We start from the raw sequence: 16,325 nt of genomic DNA, 5'->3' as shown, positions 1-16,325 counted from the left end.
AACTCCTAAATGTCCAGCCAACACTGTCAGATTAGGTGACGTCTGTATACCAATATTTAATGGATCTTTCAACGACGATGATGCTAAAGAAGAATCATAGTTTAGAGGAATAGTAATTTAACAAATTAGAAAATATAAACCTTCATTAGAAATACTAGGTCTGCCAGACCGGTTCTAAAGTTTAGATACTTAGACGTATATAAGTTTCATGAAAAATGAAAGAAAAGAAAAAATAATCAGTTAAAATACTGAAACATATGTAAGTATAAGAATAGTTTAAGGAAATTAAATAATAATAGACCTAGCGAAAGCTAAGAAAATTACATGAGAATTACTAGGTCTCTCAGACCCGTAAATCTAAAGTTCATTTCCAAGAATAACGAAGTAAAAGAAAAAAAAATTATAAAACCAGTGGATGCTACAAAAATAATAATAATATGTATACACTTCAGCAGTAGTGTATATACACTCGCCTATATCGGCTTAAAAGGTAAATATAACCCAGGACAATTTACGCAGAGCCATCTATTTAATTGTAGCGGAATTAAACAAAATAATATAAATCTATCGCAATATACGCAAAATAACACCTATCCGACTAAATATATCTAATGTTAAGTTAGCAGATTGCATAACGGATAATAGACAACTGATAATATAATACTTCAGTCCATTTTACTGTAAATACATACATAATATACATAGAAAACACCCAGAACAATAGAAAAAATCATACTCATGAATGAATGTTTCCACCATGCAGGGAATAAAACTGGCAATCAATCAAAGTAAGGCAGTGTGATAACCGCTAAACTCCTAAGGCAGTTATAACATAGAAACATAAATTATGTACAAAAAGCAGCTCTATTGCTCTATCCATATTAAAAAAAATTAAGCAAATCATTCATTTTTAAATAGTATAGAATGAAGCCGCTTGCGATGTCTGTTTCCTTATGCCCAATTTACACTCAGCCCGAGTGGGCAGGGAAGCGAGCAGCGCGAGAGTGGAAACACTTCCCATGCCATGAATTTTAATGCAGTTTTTAGCAGCAGATAAGAGTGATTTAAGAGGTTTGCATATGCATGTTTACTACATGGTTAAAACGGTTATTTCACTGTTACAAACAGACGCTCCAATTTTATTTATATGTATAGATAATATTGAGGGAAAAATATAAGGAAAGAAGCGGAGGGGAAGACCAAAGTACATCTACATGAAGCAAATTAAAGACAAGATGGCAATCGTGTCGTATCAACCTTTAAAAAGCATGCTGGAAGATCGTGGAAATTGGCAAGAGATCCACCGACAAGAGCGTGACTCTTAAATTATTAATGAATGAATATTAAAGATTAAGAAGAATATATTTTTTATTTTATTTAATAGAATAATTGCTGCTCCTCTCCTATTGGTCGTAGCGTGATGTTATATAGCCTAGCCTTCGTCGATAAATGGACTATCTGACTCTACAAGAATTTTCAAAATCTGATCAGTAGTACTGGAGATTATCCCTAACATACGAACTCACAACTTTTATTTATAATATTAGTATAGATATATAAAATACTAGCTATACTCGCGACTTCTCGGAAATTAAATTTATTATTCTAAAATAAAATAGCCTAAGCTACTGCTTATTACATCAGCTACCTGCCAAAAAAAGTCCCGTCAAAATCGGTCCAGTCATTTCAGAGATTAGCCGGAACAAACAGACAGACAGATAAAAATTGTAAAAAATATTGTTTTGGTGTATGAACCGTATTTATATTCATATGCATCTAGTATAAAAATTTTATTTCAGTATTACAAACAGACACTCCAATTTTATTTATATGTATAGATTAGCTGACCCGCCAAACGTTGTATTGCCATATAAATTAATCAGTTATCGACCGTATAAAAATACAATATAAAAATATTAAAAAACCTACTAATAGTCCAATTTTAGAAATCTATTGATCATATCGAATGTTTAAAATCATAAACATTATATATATGTATGTATGTACATATAGCTCGTTGATTTTGTTTACGTTATATGCTATCCACGCGTTGGGTGCGAATTACAAATGTATAATGAACAGAGCAATTCGTCTATTAATGGAATGCCCTTGAAACTATGTCTTGAAACTATGTACATCACATTTAAGAGAGATTTACTGCTATATACAATGATCATACATATAAATAAAATTGGAGTGTCTGTATGTAATATTGAAATAACCATTTTTTACTACAAGCATATGAATATGAATACGGTACATACACCAAAATAACATTTTTTACAATTTTTGTCTGTGTCTGTCGATGTGTTTTTTATTCCGTTTTTAACAGGCCTATTTCTGGTAGATAACTGATGCAATAAGGAGTACCTTAGGCTACTTTTATTTTAGAAAAATAAAGTAAATTCCACGCGGACGAAGTCACGAGAACAGCTAGTATTATAATATAAAATAAACAACATATAGTCAGGACTGTTGGCAAAATTGGTAATGTATTAGATTGACCTCCACACGGTCCCCCCTGGAAACCGTGATAAATTCCTGGTGAATTTGTTACGACGAACCTGATCTGACCTCATGCTCATCCTATCATCCTCCACTGGTGCCCCGCCAGCGTAAACCGTTAGCGCAGGCGGGTGCACCATTCTATAGCAATATTTTTTAATACCAGCAAGCTTTGAATTCATGACCTTCAGATTCTAATCCACTAGGCTATGATACTATTAACATTATCTTAGACAACCCTACAGTTGATGGTTCTGAGAATCAGGGTTGATTTGTAGCTTCAACCCTGACGGGGGCTCTAATGACTGAATCGAAGTGGGGTGAATTTCACCATTCACCAATTGGTGAGTGATAGATTTGTTATCAGTATGTACTTCCGAAGAGTGAAACACAACTATATACTGACTCACAATATAGAAGTTTCTAGAACAGATTTCCTGCGTTATTTGTCATACATACAATACAAGAAATAACTTACATGACACATCAATGTATGAGTTGAATAGAAAAAGTGTGTCCAACAAAGACAGTTTTTTTGTTAGAGGTAGTCAAAAAAATTAATACATAAATTGTAATACACATTTTTTTTAATGTAAGAGAAATGGCAAACCATCTATTTGCCCACTTGATGGTAAGTGTCAACCGTTTATACATGAACATCATCACTGCCCCGATCGATCCCCCGTCCAATTCAAGCGGGGATCGAAATTACAACGGCCTGAGCCGAGGTTCGAACCCCTAGCTGTGCCCTCAGACTGTATATATAAACAGACTGTTTTCAAGATACGCACCTCTTCCTTGAGACGAATATATCTATTTCTTGTACAATAGCGACAACATCAGAGACATAGAGATATTTCTATCTAAAGATCACGATCAATAAAACGGGTCATTGCATTAATAAATTATGTTGATACACGGGGATTTCCACACTATAGAGATGTGACAAACAATCGTAAATTACAGATGTAATCTATACTCAAAAAACCTACAATGCTCTTCGTGTTTAATATAACAATGCTTTTCGGGCACTGTTGGGACTGCCCCGCCACTGCAGCGCGTCACATATGTTTGCGCAAGAGCGCACAGACGATTTCTATAATCCCCTCCGATCGATCCCCCGTCCAATTCAAACGGGGATCGAAATTACGACGGCCTGAGCCGAGGTTCGAACTCCTAGTGGTGCCCTCAGACTAAAGTCGTATCCGTCAGGCAGGAGTTGGCCTTCAGCCGCTCCATAAGTCCTTGCGCGGGTTTGGAGTGCCATCTGCACTCGCGCCATAACGTCCGGTGAAGCTGTAAAGGCCAGCCACGGCCAACAGCATTAGAGTAGTCCGAAAAAAAAACGATTTCTATGCTATACGGCGTAAGCGAATAACGTCCCTATTAGGCAGAGTGCGGGCGAGTTCCAACAGTGTCCTGAAGGCAATTGCTTGTAAAGTAGACTGTCCCATTCTAAGACACTGGGTGGGACAGGTAATATGTTAAAAGTTACATTTTTACTTTATATTTTATTACTAACATAGGATAAGTTATGTCATTAAGCTGTTACTAACAAAATGGATCATGTTGTCTGAAATAAAATTATTATTATTATCCTTTATTCCTTTTTTTTCTCTTCTTTTATGGATTTAAAAGAAGATAATACTCACCTACACGGGCCGAAGCCAAGTGTTATTATTATTATTATTATACATATAAATAAAATTGGAGTGTCTGTTTGTAATATTGAAATAACCTTTTTTTACTACACGCATATGATTATATATACGGTATATATACCAAAGTAACATTTTTTATAATTTTTGTCCGTCTGTCTGTCGGTCTGTTTGTTCCGGCTAATCTCTGAAATGGCTGGACCGATTTTGACGGGACGTTTTTTGGCAGGTAGCTAATGTAATAAGGAGTACCTTAGGCTACTTTTATTTTAGAAAAATAATGTTAAATTCCACGCGGACGAAGTCGCGGGAACAGCTAGTTTGATAATAAATGTTTAAAAAATAAGTAAAAATAAAAATTATTTATAAAAATAAAAATTATTTATAAAAATAATAATATTTATCGCTGGAACCTAAGTGGTCTCGGACAGCGCGGTTTCAGAGGAGCTTCCTTCCGCGTACACTTACATTGTGGAATGAACTACCTGCTGAGGTTTTCTCACGAGACTACAGCATGGTGTTTTTTAAGAAGGGTATATTAAGGTTTCTTAAGGGTCAACGTAAACGTACGTTCTTAAGGGTAAACGCCAGGGGTGCCCCCTGGCGTTTCAGGCGTCCATAGGCTACGGTAACCGTTTACCATCAAAACGGTCGTATGCATGTTTGCCACCTATGTGGTATAAAAAAAATCTATAATAATAGTTGCACGACATCACACACTGCGTCATCTAATCATAGGGTAAGCAGAGCTTGTACTATGGGTACTAGACAACTGATATAAATACATAGATACATTTTTGAAATGTGTAATTAAGGGGGTCTTCCTATGTGATGGGTTGAAAAAATCGATTTTTTTTTTTTCATAAATTGCTCCCTTAACATGTCTAGAATACGGTAGTAAAGCGATTTTAGAAAATTCGAAGTCGTTTTAAAGATACAGCAGGTAAAAGAAAGAGCGGTTCGGAGCGGTGAGTTGGCAGTTAGAGACCGGGCCTATTGTGTACCGTCGGCTTTATACCTGGCCTCCCTTTTATTAATATATTTGTTTATACAAGTTTAGACACGTTTCTACAGACTTAAACAGAAATTTCTATTGTTATAATATTTTACCGAAGTTATTTTAGTCTTGGTTGAACTTCGAAGAGAGCAACAGCTACAAATTTTTTTTTTCATAATGAGTGGACGGAAAGGAAGTACTATCACAAATGTTCTTCTGATGAAAACCCTCAGCATCAATTTTGTCCAGAAGGCGAAGACAGTTGGTGTAAATGGCGTAAGGCTGAAGCTAATAATGAACTGGACCAATTTCATCACGATAAACCACCTCTAATTCCGCAAGTCCAAGAAGCTATCAAACCGGTTTTCGAAGATTTATCGAAAGACGAATTATTAATTCGTTGTTTAGGAGCAGAGACACAAAACAATAACGAATCTTTGAATTCTTTGATTTGGACTTTCGCTCCTAAACATCTTCATTCTGGTCCCAAAGTTGTTGAAATTGCTAGCTACTTAGCAGTTATTATCTTTAATGAAGGTTTTCAAGGTATTTTAAAAGTTATGTCGATTATGGGATGCCCTGTTGGTCGTGAAGCCCAAGCGTATGTTGAGAAACGGGATGAAAAGCGAATCTTACGCTCTGAGCGGCGCGTAAGTGATGTCGTTAAACAAGCCAGGATTGACTCAAGAGCTGAACAATCTGCTTTAAAAGAGTTTCACGAGGAAGAGGAAGGAATACTCTATGGACCAGGCATCGCCGATTGAGAGTAAGTTGATATTTTAATGGTTTTTAACGGACTTGAAACTTTAAACGCGTTTTTCTCAAAACTGTGTTTTTCAAACTTTCCTCCATTGTATCTCAGAAACGGCTGGACCGAATTACTTGAAATTTACAGGGCACACTCAATATATGTAAACGCATGGAATGAACTATTATCAATCGAAAAGTTTCAAAACTTCGATTTTTTTATAGCAAAAAACAAAAAAAAAACGCCTAATTTGCAACTTTTATTTCAAATGTCTATCAAAAATCCAATTTTTTTTATATTCATTTGATTATAGGTCATTCCGTGCTTTTAATATGTGTTAATAAATGATAAAAAATTTGAAGCTCTAAATATTTACTGGTCGTAGAAAAAAAATCCTAAAATATCCCTAAAAAACAGGCCGTCACATAGGAAGACCCCCTTAAAATTTATCTGTAACTAGTTGTACCCGCGACTTCGTCCGGATGGAATTTAACTTTATTTTTCTAAAATTAAAGTTACTCCTCATTACATCAGCTACCTGCCAAAAAAGTCCCGTCAAAATCGGTCCCGCTATCTCAGAGATTAGCCGGAACAAACAGACCGACAAATAATTATTTTTAAAAATGTTATTTTGGTGCATGAACCGTAATTATGTATATATGCATGTATCTTATTTAAGTTTTATAGCTCAAATAGCGAAAAATATAATACAATACAATACGGTACAGACACCAAAATAACATTTTTTACAATTTTTATCTGTCTGTCTGTTTGTTCCGGCTAATCTCTGAAAAGGCTGGACCGATTTTGACGGCACTTTTTTTGGCAGGTAGCTGATGTAATAAGGAGTAACTTGGGCTACTTTTGTTTTAGAAAAATAACGTTTAATTTCACATGGACGAAGACGCGGGTACAACTAGTCGCAAATAAGGCGGTATCACCGTTAGACAACCACCGTTAGAGGCCGTCAAAATCTATTTTCCAATATAGAATCGATTAATTCATCGACAGATTTAAAATAAAAGAATCGGTAATATCCAAAATTATCGATAACGATCACAGTTCCATCCCTAGTTCTATAAATAAAGAATGAGTTACGAAGTTCGCGTGAATGGATACAAGTGAATCAGTTGAGAATTCGCTACAGCGGCGCGTGGTGGCTGATCAGTGAAAAGGTAGACATTTTGTTATTGTTATTGTTATTTAAAGACGCATTGTTATCTTCTTACAATTCTAAGACACTCTGGTCAAAGTACAAAAATCACTACGTGAATTGTACCACTAAAATTATTTCCAGCCATTATAATAAATCGTCGTCTTTTAAATTGATTTATTCTTCGTGCCGATAACGAATGTTGTATAAATAAGTAATAAAACGATTTATGACTAAGTCTTTCAGTAGCTAGAGAACAAAATCACAAAATATTATTCTTAACACGTTGAAGATCGCATTGAAAAATCTTATTTCACGGACTGGCATTTCTTATAGTTAATTATATACATTATTTTTAAATGATTTTAGTGTACAATAATTTGAGGTAGACATTATTTAACCCCTAGATTTATTTATGACGTCCTCTGTGGTATAGCGGTTTAGCACGCCTTACCTTCGTTGGTCGCGGGTTCGATTCCTCGCACGGAGTAAACATTTGTATTCATGAGTATGATTGTTTGTATCGGTCTGGCTGTTTTCTGTGTATAATATGTACCTATTTATGAAAAAAATCTATGTAATTTTATCAGGTGTCTAAAATTTTAAACTCATTACAAGCACTTTTGAATAGTCATATCATTCGGTCCAGTCATTTTAGAGATTAGCCGGAACAGACAGACTGACAAAAATTGTAAAAAATGTTATTTTGGTGTATGTACCGTATTTATATTCATATGCATGTAGTACAAAACGGTTATTTCAAAATTACAAACAGACACTCCAGTTTTATTTATATGTATAGATACATTCACTGAATGTTGTCCAGTCCCAAACTAAGCAGAGCTTGTGTTATATGTACTACACAACTGATATAAATACATACATATATTTTATTTTTTTTGTAAACATACATAATATACATAGAAAACACCCAGACCGATACAAACAATCATACTCATCCTTACTTCCTTACTAATATTATAAATGCGAAAGTAACTCTGTCTGTCTGTCTCGCTTTCACGCCAAAACTACTGAATCGATTTAAATGAAATTTGGTACACAGATAGTCTGATAAAGGATCCCTGAGAAAGGACATAGGCTACTTTTTAATGCGAAAAAAGGGTTGTAAGTGCTTGAAAGTGATTGTATGGAAGAATCGTCATTTTTGAAGCTAGAAGATTGAAACTTATTATTAAGGCTGCTAATTAAATATAAATAAATATGGCATACAAAGTTTTTAAAATTTTTACCCTTAAGGGGGTTAAATAAATTAGGGAATGAAAGATGTTAGGTAAATTCGTCATATTTTAAGTCAGAAGCTTCAAACTTATTTTTGAGGCTGTTGATTAAATATAAATAAAGAAAAATGGGTTGCAAAGAATTTTTAAACCTAGAAGGTTGAGGTTTAATTTTTAGCCTTGAATAAATTCAATTTATATTTAGAAAAATAGTTATAAAGGGTTGAAAGAGTTATGTATAAAAGTGTCGTCATTTTTGAAGCAAAAAGGATGAAACTTTTTCATTATTTGGTCAAGATCACTATTTTACGCGGACGAAGTCGTGGGTACAGCTAGTAGAATATAAATGTTTGTATCGAGCAAGTGTTGAACCTAGAACGATGTGTATGTAGCTCGTCAAATCCAGTCAAAATACACGCGTTTGGACTTTAGACATTATCTTACTATAGATGTGATAAGAGTTTATAACAGATTACAAATTATATTTTTTTTTATGTCAGAGCAATAAAGATTATAGTTATCATTTTATTTATAACTAGCTGTTACCGCGACTTCGTCCGCGTGGAATTTAACTTTATTTTTCTAAAATAAAAGTAGCGAAAGTTACTCCTTATTACATTAGCTACTTGCCAAAAATAGTGCCGTTAATATCGGTCCAGCCATATCAGAGATTAGCCGGAACAAACAGACAGACAGACAGACAGACAAAAATTGTAAAAAATGTTATTTTGGTGTATGTACCGTATAGTTTTATAGTGTTCAATATAGTGTTAATGTACATATATATATATATATATATTTGTATGAAATTGAATGGTATACAATTTGCGTCGGATTCTAGGAAACTGTTTCATCGAACATCTGTTTTGTATCATTATTACATTATTATTACAATAATAAACAATACGTGGTATTTATCGGAATGATTCGAAATAGAATGTATCTATTTACATTAAAAAAAACAGACTCGTATGTGTATACTGAAGTAAACTTAGACCTAGTATAATAACACAGCGCCATCTAGTCCTAACTAACTAGAACTAATACTGTAAGTATTAAAAGAACTTATACAAATACATTTTTTATAATATACTAGCTGTCCCGGCAAACGTTTTTTTGCCTTAAAATAAACATAAAAAAATTTAGGGGTGGACTACCCCTAACACTTAGGGGGATGAAAAATAGATGTTGGCCGATTCTCAGACCTACTCACTACGCTCACAAAATTTCATGAGAATCGGTCAAGCCGTTTCGGAGGAGTACGGGAACGAAAACTGTGACACGAGAATTTTATATATAAGATAAAGGAATAAATATAAACTATAATATAATAATCTCAGGACAATTCACACAGCGCCATCTAGTCCCAAGTTAAGCTAGCTAAAGCTTGTGTTATGGGTACTAGATAACTGATACAAGTACATAGATTTTTTTTTCGTAAACACAGACAAATACATAGAAAACACCCAGACCGATACAAACAATCATACTCATGAATACAAATGTTTGTGCCGTGCGAGGAATCGAACCCGCGACCATCGGAAGTAAAGCTGTGTGCAACACCGCTAGACCACAGAGGTCGTCTAAAAATGACAAAGTCATTCATGTTTTAACAATCAATTGTTTTTTTTATATTACAGAACAAATCAATAAGTTGAATAGAAGAGGTAGATCAAACAATATCTACTAAGAAGTTTAAAACACAAAAACGAAAACCAGGCCAGATAGAGGTCGAGACTGTCAAAGTAATATTCAAAGTAGTAGCGTCAGTCAAGTGGCGTCAGCCACAAAGCGTCGGGTCAAGTAGTCAAGCGAGTAGCAGCGGCCAAGTAGCATCAATTAAATAACATATGTCAAGTTACGTCTGAAAAGTAGCGTCAGTGAACTAGCGTCAACCAGATAGCGTCAGTAAAGTAGCGTCATCACAAGATGTCATCAAACGAACCCGCGCCGGTTGTAGAAGAAGTGGTCCAGGTGAAGAAGGTTGGAGAAGCGCAGACTGTATTCTCCAACGAGAACTACTGTCCAAAAGGCATGATCAGCATCGGCGGTGTATGTTTAAAGACGGAGTCTGGCGAGGAACTAGATTTTGAAGAGTTCGACGGCTCAGATGATCCTCAGTGATATAAATAATATTTTTTTATACTTTCTAACACTTGCTTAGGTACTCTATAATGCGACACTAGTTATGAATCCGGGTTCACTCGCTTTTAATAAAAAAAGGCGGACATTCTCGTGGTCCTACCCATCGCATGTAATTTCGTTTTTGCTTAGAATTGGTTCTTACTTTTTCTAATTATGCTCGGCTCCTAAGAGAGGCAGCGTAATGTTAAATAGCCCTTAATATTCCTTAGGATTTGTATTATCAAGACAATAGTTGTGAACCCTGGTTTATTGCGCGAGTAATAAAAAACCCGCGGGTAATAAAAAAAATCGCTAATTTCGTTTCCGATCTACCGCATCTGACATCATTATGCCCTAGTATTGAATCTGACTTTTTCTTTATTTTAAACTTCTCTCTTTTTCTAATTTTTTTTTTCCTAAGTGTCATAGAGTTGGCCCTCAGCCGCTCTATATTCCTTCCTAGGATTGGAATGTCATCTGCACTCGCCCCCTATCGTCCGGCGTAAAAAGGCCAGTTGAGGCCTGTTGGCCATTGGAATAGTTCGAAAAAAACCGCTACATTATACTCCTGCGCTGCTCGCACACCCCGTATTTTTTAGGCAAGCACTAATATTTGATTGAATAAATGAATAGACTAATGTTGGGGAAAACAAATTAAATTGACACTATGATCATAGTGTTTTGTATAATCATAGTGTACATATCTCTACAACGGCGGAACCAGAGGGGGGTCATGGGGGTCATGACCCCCTTGAGCTGGTTCCAGGACTTACGTGGACCACTAATTGAACATAATGATTTTATTTATATATTTTGTCACCATACAGATTTTATATAACTACATACCTTCAATATTTAATTAATTTAATATAATATAATAACTTTGTACAATATTAAATTACCTACTTTTTACTTGTATCTATTGTTATCAAAAATAAATTATAAGTTCTTGACTTGACCACGACTATGTGACCCCCTCCTGGCGCCAAAGCTGGATCCGCCCTTGTATATATTAATATATATATATGTTATTCTAACAGCAATATACATGTGTAATAATGTATAAGACTTAATAAACATACAAATTCAAATTGATTTTTTATTTAATTTTCATTGTATAAGTGGCTATATTATTTGGGTAATTATTAACTATTACTCATCATCATTAAATAGTATAAAACAAAGTCGCTGTCGCTCTCTATCCGTCTTTATGTATACTTAAATCTTTAAAACTACGCAACGGATTTTGTTGCGATTTTTAATAGATATAGTGATTCAAGAGGAATGTTTATATATATATATATATCTTTAAAACTGATTTTGAAGCGGTTTTTTAATAGATATAGTGATTCAAGAGGAAGTGCGAAGCCGGGGCGAGTAGCTGGTAATGTATACACTGAGCCGATAGCCATACCATGTTGTTTATTCATTTATTTAATAAAGATAGGTACCTACATTTATTTTTATACAATGCCTCGCCAAACTGCATAACAGTTTGTTGGCATGATATAGCTCAGTTTTCTTAATACTTATCTACCTAGATATTGTTTGATAATGTAATGGTGCACTAGTCTGCGCTATCGGTATAGGCTCGGTATAGGCGGGGTACCAGTGGAGGATGATAAGATGAACATGAGGTCAAGTCAGTTAGCACACTATATACATAAACTAGGTACTTACCCCAGCTTCGCACGGGTGTACATGTATTATACATATAAACCTTCCTCTTGAATCACTATATATAAAAAACCCTTAAAATCCGTTGCGTAGTTTTAAAGATTTAAGCATACATAGGGACAGACAGCGACAGCGACTTTGTTTTATACTATGTAATGATATACATTGTTACAGAAATTTAACATTAATCTATGTACAAATTATTTTTTTAACTTTAAGCATACATAGGGACAGACAGCGACAGCGACTTTGTTTTATACTATGTAATGATATACATTGTTACAGAAATTTAACATTAATCTATGTACAAATTATTTTTTTAACTTTAAGCATACATAGGGACAGACAGCGACAGCGACTTTGTTTTATACTATGTAATGATACACATTGTTACAGAAATTTAACATTAATCTATGTACAAATTATTTTTTTAACTATACCTATAAGTGCTCTTTTAATTTCGACTTCAGTACTGGTCTGCATAAAGTTGAATTTTGTTGTGTCACGTCTAAATTGTTATATATTTTTGGAAACAAATATCGCGGTGCTTTCATAGCTCTCGGTTGAACAAATTTACTCTGCGTTATTTCTCGTACCGTATTTGTAGCTTACAACTAAATTATGTCTTACAAAGCAAGCTTTTTTTTTATACCACTTAGGTGGCAAACAAGCATACGGCCCATCTGATGGTAAACGGTTACCGTAGCCTATGGACGCCTGAAACACCAGGGGTGTCACATACGCGTTGCCGACCCTTAAGAAACCTTAATATACTCTTGAAAAACCCCATGCTGTAGTCTCTCGAGAAAACCTCGGCAGGTAGTTCATTCCACAATCTAAGTGTACGCGGGAGGAAGCTCCTCTGAAACCAAGCTGCTTGGCGTTTGAAATAGGTTGTATTGGTTTGGCCAAATAATAGACTGGTAGGTTTGATACGATATAATTTGTAGCTGTGACGTGGTCGAGTGGAATGAGTAGTCATGCTCACTAAAATGTCCAGACATGTGGCGGCGTGGTGGGCCGGGTCATTAGGCTCTAAAATATGGTCGAGCGCAGTGATGGCTGGCTCATCCGTGAACTCGTGAACGAGTGCTGCTTGTAGGGACTGGTCTGCTCTTATCACTACGACTGATTTAATCTTATTGTGTTTTTATATTTGAGCCTAAATAAATTAGTGCTGGTTGGTAGTTTGTATTCACACGTTTCGACATGTAAAATGTGAACTTACAAGGATTGTTTAAAAGAGCAACACACAAGTTTCTTGCTTATTCTTCTTGTGATGAGACAGCTTTCCGAAAAAGCGGTAGATTTAAAAAAATGTTGACTATTCAAAAGTGCTTAAATTAAGTTTATTTGAATAAATGATTTTCTATTGTATGTTTTTTTATTGTCCTTGTAAGTTTACATTGTATTGTATTGTGGTAAACCTCAATTCAAATTGTATTCCAATCGGACAAACAAATAGGTTATACGAGAAGTAAGTCATAGATTGAATATTGTAAAAACATAAGAATAATTATTTTTATTAAATAGTAATTTTTCAGTCTACTCTAATGCTGTTGGTCGCAGCTGGCTTTTACAGATTCACCGAACGATAGGGGCGAGTGCAGATGGCACTCCAAACCAAAGGAAGGACTTATGGAGCGGCTGAAGGCCAACTTCTTCCCGACGGATGTTTCATGTTTTATTTCCGTAGGTATGCTACATCGACTCGAACTGCGCAGTAAATAAATATATGACAAATGTCATATTTATAGATACAAAGAGATAAAGGTTCATTCACACCAAAGGGATATATTTACAAATACATGACTAGCTGACCGTCACAACTTCGCGTATGAGTCACATTTTCTTCGTATTTGCAACAATTGATTGCAGCTCCGCTCCTATTGGTTGTAGCGTGATGTTATATAGCCTGTAGGCATGCTCGATATATGGTCTATCCAATAGTAAAAGTATTTTCAAAATCGGTTCAGTAGATCCAGAGATCTTTCTGAGGACCATGAGTAATAAATGAGGTGATAAAACGATAAAATTCCCGAGGACCATGAGTAGTTGGGGATAAAACGATAAAAAATATACTATTATACAGAGATGCTTTAGTACGATGAGTTGATGATGATGAATTACGATGATTAATCATTAAAAAATACATACAACTTACATACATAAACTCCTATGTTATAAGCTATATTATATAGGCGATATTGGCGATGATTATTCATTGGCATAGGACAATTTGATATGACAAGTAACATGTAAAATTACACCGTTAATCGTCCTAAATAAATAAATAAATAAATAAATATTTTTACTTATATAGATAACAGCGACTTGCCCCGGCTTCGCACGGGTGCAATGCTGATACTAAACCTAAATGCCAGTACCGTCACACCGCTATGTCCTGCATTTTAAATCTGTAATATCTTCGGAAATATTCATTTAAATTACATGCCGGAAAGGTCCGTATTATAAACTATAGATATATATACGTATAATTAGTAAAAACCACGAGATCTTACCACGTTTTATATTTATTTGCTGAGTTCCCGATATTTCGGTAGTGTTTCAACCACTATGATCACGGGTAAACTGGTCACCATGATCAGTTTACCCGTGATCATGGTGGTTGAATACGTATAAATAATGACCGCGTCAAGTTTAAAACAGTATAGATATATAAACTCTTTATTGCACCAATAGAATTAATACATAAGAATTATACAGAAAAGAGATATGGAAGTACAAAAGGCGGTCTTATCGCTAGTAGCAATCTCTTCCAGACAACCTTTAGGTAGAGAAAATACAACAAAAGTGGTAGGTGGCGCTTGAATAGAATGGAAGAATATATATATAAACGTTATAATAGGGATGGGATAATAATACCAATAAATATTAGAAAATAACACACATTATATATACTATATATAAAATATATACATACATCATCATTGCCTTGCCTTTATCCCATTATTTGGGGTCGGCGCAGTATGTCATTCTCTTCCACTGCTCTCTATCGGTCGTCATATCTAAACATACTCTTCTTTTATTCATATCATCTTTCACACAATCTATCCATCTTTTCTTAGGGCGTCCCCTCCCTTTACATCCATCCACATTCATATTATACACTTTCCATAAGACATGGTCCTCGTTCCTCCGCATAACATGCCCATACCAGCTCAATCTGTTACCTCGCAACTTTTCTATAACCGGCGCGATTTTCAAACTTCCTCGTATATACACATTCCTTATTCTGTCATTCCTGGTAACCCCACACATCCATCTTAACATTCGCATTTCTGCCACATGCACACGTCTTTCGTCCATCCCCTTTACGGCCCAACATTCAGATCCATACATTATGACAGGTCTTATGATAGATTTATAAAATATATACATACATAGATATATAAATATACAATGTATATTAAATGGACAATGTATTTAAGGTACTGTATTGTTTAAAATCACTTCGTAAATGAGCCATTTTTTCCCAGAAAATGTAAAGCATACAAAAATGGTTATTGTGGGTTATCCTTAAGAGATAGACGTATACCATCGCGGACGTTTTTGTTGACCTTTTTAAGGTCTAGAATACTGTAGTACATTATTTTGATTTATCTCGTGGGGTTCAGCCAACGTTTGCAATGTAAGCGCAAAAAATGTGTTAATTTACGACATCACATTAGAAACATCTAAATTTATCAGTGTTTCTCTACAATATTATGCATGTATTACATATATAGACCTTCCTCTTGAATCACTCTATCTATTAAAAAAAAGGTTAAAATCCGTTGCATAGTTTTAAAAATTTAAGCATATATAGGGACGAACAGACAGCGACAGCGACTTTGTTTTATATTCTTTTATATTATGTAGTGATAGTGATCAGTAGTCAATAATTTGCTAATCTCGACGATCGAAAACTATCAGTTTCTTCGTTTACCGCTAAACGAAGTGGGTACAAGTCAGCTAGACCGTCATCATCATCTGCTTCTTCCTTATCCTATTTATTTGTGGTTGTCATAATATATTTTTCTCTTCCATTCATCCCTGTTCGCAGTCATTTCGTTATTTACTTCCTTTCTTACCATATCATCTTTCACACAGTCCATCCATCTCTTTTTCGGCCTTCCTATGCTCTTATAACCATCCACATTCATATGTAACACCTTTCTTAAAATATTATCCTCGCTCCTACGCATTACATGCTCATACCACG

At 34.9% G+C, this 16,325-nt stretch overlaps 1 protein-coding gene across 1 annotated transcript in view; it reads right to left on the bottom strand.

Annotated features, from left to right (window-relative positions):
* Nucleotides 1-16,325, bottom strand: part of LOC131855246 (uncharacterized) — a 53,196-nt gene that overhangs the window by 18,576 nt on the left and 18,295 nt on the right. The gene's annotated exons all lie outside the window — the stretch shown is intronic.

The sequence above is a fragment of the Achroia grisella genome, unplaced genomic scaffold (genome assembly GCF_030625045.1).
Source record: "Achroia grisella isolate CSIRO2021 unplaced genomic scaffold, CSIRO_AGI_Agris_v1 utg1360, whole genome shotgun sequence".
Classification (NCBI taxonomy): domain Eukaryota; kingdom Metazoa; phylum Arthropoda; class Insecta; order Lepidoptera; family Pyralidae; genus Achroia; species Achroia grisella.
Note: the sequence above shows the minus strand (reverse complement) of the source record. Positions and strands in the feature narration are given on the sequence as shown.